We start from the raw sequence: 5,837 nt of genomic DNA on the forward strand, positions 1-5,837 counted from the left end.
CCTAGGTATGCATCCTTCCTTCGATTATAAACCCACCACTGGTGCAAGGCCAAAGAGCTCTATTTTCATGTCACCTGACCATGGCACTGGTTTCAATCCAAGTGACATTGCCATTTAGAAAACTCCAAGCATTTACATTTGTTAGATGACATGAAAATAAAGCTCTTTGGCCAGGCACACCAGTGGTAGGTTTGGTGTGGAACGAAGGATGCATATACAGAAAAGAACCCCCATACCTACTGTAAAATATGGTGGTGGATCTTATGGGGATATTTAACTTCCACTGGTCCTGGGCCCCTTGTTAAGGTCAACCCGGTACCAGGAAATTTAAGCCAAAAGCCTGGTTGCCTCTGCAAGGAAGCTGAAACTTGGCCACTAGTGGATCTTCCAGAAATACAACAACCCCAAGTACACATCAAAATCCACAAAGAAATGGTTAATTGACCATTTTGCAATGGCCATCAAAGTCTCCAGACTTGAACCACATTAAAAACCTGTGGTTTCAATTGAAGAGGGCTTTTTTGCTAATAATTTATCTAGGGTGCTAATATTTTCAGTCATGACTGTATGTTTATCTCGGTCAAAGTCCCTTTGCGTAAGTAGGGGGCTGTGTGCTGCTGTGTTTGGCAGACTGTCGGTCCCAGAGTCTCCTTCAGTCGGTGCCTAGTGGTACAGAGTTTGTAGGTACTAAGTATTCATATCAGCATCCTCTGCCCCTTCACAGCACCTCTGCTAGATTTGGGGATAGTATAAATTCCATAACGTGACCCTGCAATGGCCCCTGGCATGCAGGCGATAGTGTCTGTGCCTCTCCCCCAAGGCCAGATTGTCCTCTCCAGGCCAATGTAGCGATTGGGCAGACCATCCTGGGGCTCCAGGCAGTGCAGCACACAGAACATGGCAGTGGGGACAGAGTGTAGGGCTGCAATGCTATTGCCTGAGTTCAAACACAGAAAGAAGCCGATCTTTAGAGTTAACAAAAATCTTAGAGGGTGTCACACCCTGACCATAGAGAGCCTTTTATTCTCCATTTTAGTTAGGTCAGGGTGTGACTAGGGTGGGTAATCTAGTGTGTATTTCTTTGTTGGCCTGGTATGGTTCCCAATCAGACGCAGCTGTTTAGTGTTGTCTCTGATTGGGGGTCATATTTAGGCAGCCATTTCCCCACTGGGTTTTGTGGGATCTTGTTTCTGTGTAGTTGCCTGTGAGCACTGTTTGAGCTTCACGTATAGTTGATTCTTTATTGTTTTTTGTGCGTTTGACTATCAATAAAATATGTCGAACCGATTCCACGCTGCGATTTGGTCTGAGTGTATTTACGACGATTGTGACAGAGGGATAATGGCACCACTGAATATTGTCACGCCCTGATCTGTTTCACCTGTCCTTGTGCTTGTCTCCACCCCCCTCCAGGTGTCGTTCATCTTCCCCATTACACTTATACCTGTGTTTTCTGTTTGTCTGTTGCCAGTTCGTCTTGTTTGTCAAATCAACCAGTGGTTTGTCTCAGCTCCTGCTTTTCCCTAGTCGCTCTTTCCCACCCTCCTGGTCTTGACCCTTGCCTGTCCTGACTCTGAGCCCGCCTGCCTGACCACTCTGCCGGACGTCCTGTACCTTTGCCCCTGCTCTGGATTACCTACCTCTGCCTGATCTAACCCTGAGCCTGCCTGCCATTTTGTACCTTTGCCCCACTACTCTGGATTATCGACCCCTGCCTGCCTTGACCTGTCATTCCCCTGCCCCTGTTGCTGTAATAAACATTGTTACTTCAACACAGTCTGCATTTGGGTCTTACCTGAAACGTGATAAATATAGTATGTATTTACTCCATGAGTCAATACTGACCTAGATCAGATATGACCTCCTCAATACTGACGCTATTCCTTTCCATCACGTCCTTGACTCTGTGCAGACGATAACAGAATGGGAACTCTGGCTCGTTGAGACTGGACGCAAAACAGAAAAGAAAGATGTTTGTTAGAACAAGAGGAAAGAAAAGTTGAGAACCAAAAACTCTCCACCATGCATCAGTTATTTCTTCAAGCACCCTCAAAAAGGCATCCCCTTATGTTTGAAGTTCTCATTCTCTAACTGCACATTAGTACTACATGTCAAATTCTCAGCCTCTAAACTAAAATTGTATGCTGAAGCCAAATCCCAATGATGTACTATCTGTGTAAGTATCATTGACGGCCAACTGTCGTACACGGTGAGGCGCCTCCTGAAGGTTCGACCTCAGGGCAGGGGATTCCAGTACCGGGGGTAGCCACGGGGCTATCTGGCTTGATATTCTTGGATCCTTGTTGGTAGGAGAGGGAGACGTTAAACCAGGTGAAAAGCAGATCCCACCTAGCTTGCCTGAAATTGAGACGCTTGGCGGTGCAGAGATACTCCAGGTTCTTGTGGTCTGTCCACACAATAAACGGATGTTCCGCACCAGTGTCTCCACTCCTCCAACGCCATCTTCACCGTGAGAAGCTCACGATTCCCCACATCGTAGTTCCTCTCCGTGGCATTGAGGTGATGGGAGAAGAACGCACAGGGATGTAACTTGAGGTCCAGGGCAGAACGCTTGGACAGGACATCCCCCACTCTGACATTCCGAAGCATCAGCCTCCACTACAAACTGACTGAACGGGTCAGGATGAACCAATATGGGAGCAGTGGTGAAACAGTGCTTGAGGTCTCGGAACGCCCGATCAGCAGCTGGGGACCATGTGAATGGAATCTTGGGAGAGGTGAGTGCAGACAGGGGGGAAGCCAGGGTGCTGTAACCCCACATAAAGCGGTGATAGAAGTTGGCAAATCCCAAGAAACATTGCAGCTGCACTCTGGATGTAGGCTGGGGTCAATCCACCACCGCTCTCACCTTCCTGGGATCCATCTGTATATTCCTGCAGCGATGATGTAACTAAGGAAGGGGATGGTGGAGCGATGGAATTAGCATTTCTCTCCGCTTTCACAAAAAGCTGGTGTTCCAGTAGGCGATTGAGGACCTGTCGGATGTGGAGCATGTGTTCTTGGGCTGAGTGGGAGAAAACGAGGATGTCATCGAGGTAGACGAAAATGAACCAGTTCAACATGTCGCGAAGAATGTTTCTAACCAGGGCCTGGAACACAGCAGGGGCATTGGTGAATCCAAATGGCATGACCAGGTATTCGTAGTGGCTGCATTGAAGGCAGTCTTCCACTCGTCCCCTTCCCGTATCCGCACCAGATGGTAGGCGTTCTACAGATCCAACTTGGAAAAAACGGTGGCCCCCTGGAGCGGCTCGAAGGCCGAGGCAATGAGTAGTAGTGGATAGCGGTTCTTCACCGTGAAGTCATTGAGCTCCCGGTAGTCAATGCATGGGCGTAGGGTTTTGTCCTTCTTCTCCACAAAGAAGAACACTGCCCCAGTGTGGGAGGCAGAAGGACGGATACACCCGGCAGCTAGGGAGTCCTCGATGTAGGTCTCCATGGCCTTGGTCTCCGGACCCAACAGAGAGTACAGTCGTCCCCGGGGTGGTGTGGTTCCTGGGAGAAGGTTGATCACGAAATCATAGTGTCGGTGCGGAGGAAGTGAAGTGACCTGGGCCTTACTGAAAACCTCCCGGAGGTCCTGGTACTCTGCGGGAATGGCAGAGAGGTCCGGGGCAACTTCTGAGCCCACAGGAAGACGTCCCTGGGCAGGCTGCGCTGACTTCAGACAATGGGCGGGGCTCCTGGTCAGGGCAGGCAGAATGGTCAGAACCGGGGAAACTAGGAAACAGAACTTGAGAAAGCAGGGAGATGGGAAAACACGCTGGTAAGACCTGACAAGACGAACTGGAAACAGACAAACAGAGAACACAGGTATAAATACACTGGGGATAACGAGGAAGATGGCCCGACCTCTGGAGGAGGGTGGAGACAAGCACAAAGACAGGTGATACAGATCAGGGTGTGACAGAAAGTAATTACACTCTGGCGTCACTGTGAGCAGCATCTTCTCCTTCCACCTCCTCCATCTATAAAATTAGTTTGTTAATAAACTTATGTGGCAGTTCCAAAGCCCCTGTAAGCGCAGGTGGACCGTGAGGGCCTGGAGTACTGCTCCATTGTAACACAGAGAACAAGAGTGGGTCAGCGTCGCACCAAGCCTGGAGTACTGGGAGCAGAAAGAGAGGGAGAGAAAGAGAAAGAGAGAGAGGATATACAGAAGTACAGCTGTACTTATTGAGCCGCTAACCTCATTGCACCACCATTCCCAAATGATCCACGACCACTGAACTGAGCCAGTCCTGGCTGGAAGATCATTCAAGTATGGAGATTCAAGCTTCCTCAACACCTGGATTACACCTGCCCTGTACCCCTGCCCAGCAGAATGGCTGTATTACTTTGCAAACCTGCAGAGAAAAGCAATATTGTTTTTAAATATAATTTATAGATGCTTAATAGGTGCGTATGAACAGTACTGAAACTGTAATGCAGACAGACCTCTGTCTACTTTACCTGCTTGCCATGTCTTGCTCGTCAAAACCTGCCCAGTCGAACCCTGCCCTGGTCAAAAGAGACTGGACCAAACAGCGTGTCATGGCAGTGTCATCACGTAATGTAAAATACCTGAGGGGAAACCACAACGACGATATGATGACGACATGAGAATATGTGGTGATGGGTGTGTGATATTGGGCTTAGGGGCACATTCACAGAAGACAGCTATAAACGTGTAGCCTTTTTCTATTCAATAAATTGCTTAATGTTGCTCTGAGCAATGCACATATTCGATAGGGCTTAGGGGAGGTAGATGCATGGTGATAAATGTGAGTATTTGTACTGTAGACCTACACATTAGGGGGCTTTCACACCGAATTGGTTTGGAGCGTTTGTTTTACAAACTCTGCTGCGTTTTCTCCCTTTGTTCGATGAGTTTGGGCTGGTGTGATCACTGTCCGCACTAGGGAGCGCACAGTGGTTCGCTCAAAAAGGGTCGTCTCGGTCAGATTCAATTTGTACCATGGTGCGGTTCCCTGCATATGAGAATGCAGTCCGGACCAGACACAGGAAAATAACCCGCTGGGCCAATAACCGAAAGGCTGCTGATTCGAAAACGCTACCCGACAATGTGAAAAATCGGTCGATAGGCCCTTTGCAAGGCACTTAACCCTAATTTACTCCAGGGCACTGTACTACTATGCCTGACAATGTAAAACAACACATTTTACCGCACCTATCTGGTGTGTAACAATACAACATAATATAGGCTACTGAATATAGCCTATTCACGTCGCAGGAAGAGAGGTTATTGCGCTGTTTCCTCGTGCTTGTTGTTGGAAGCGAAAGTAATATGAAGATTGGGACACACAGTGATGCTTTGTGATAATCGTAGATTTAACGTGAGCATTTTTTTTTCAATAAACAAATGACTTGCATGGACACATGGCACATTGAAATTATCCGCCAACGCAGTCTCCCAGCACCACAGCAACCAGTGCACCGCTAAACCAGGACAAAGAGGCTGGTCCTCCAGCTCCCACTGACCGCACCTCCATGACCGCCATGTTGTGCAGAGCTTTTCAGACAACCAGCGGAGCGTAATATCGCCAAGTAGCCTTCCACACTGAGTACACAACGCCCCTCTATTCAAAGCGGCTAGTGCCTCAACATTCTAAGATCTAATTTAACAGCGCAATATTAATATGTATACACTACATGTCAAAAGTTTTAGACACCTACTCATTCAAGGGTTTTTCTTTATTTGTACTATTATCTACATTGTAGAATAATAGTGAAGGCATCAAAACTATGAAATAACACATATGGAATCATGTAGTAACCAAAAAAGAGTTAAACAAATCCAAATATATTTTATGTTT

At 47.7% G+C, this 5,837-nt stretch overlaps 1 pseudogene; it reads right to left on the reverse strand.

The window, feature by feature from the left end:
- Positions 1-567: 567 nt before the first annotated feature.
- LOC112244934 lies at positions 568-5,522 on the reverse strand (annotated as a pseudogene).
- Between the last annotated feature and the right edge of the window lie 315 nt (positions 5,523-5,837).

This window comes from Oncorhynchus tshawytscha, linkage group LG11, assembly GCF_018296145.1.
Source record: "Oncorhynchus tshawytscha isolate Ot180627B linkage group LG11, Otsh_v2.0, whole genome shotgun sequence".
NCBI lineage: Eukaryota > Metazoa > Chordata > Actinopteri > Salmoniformes > Salmonidae > Oncorhynchus > Oncorhynchus tshawytscha.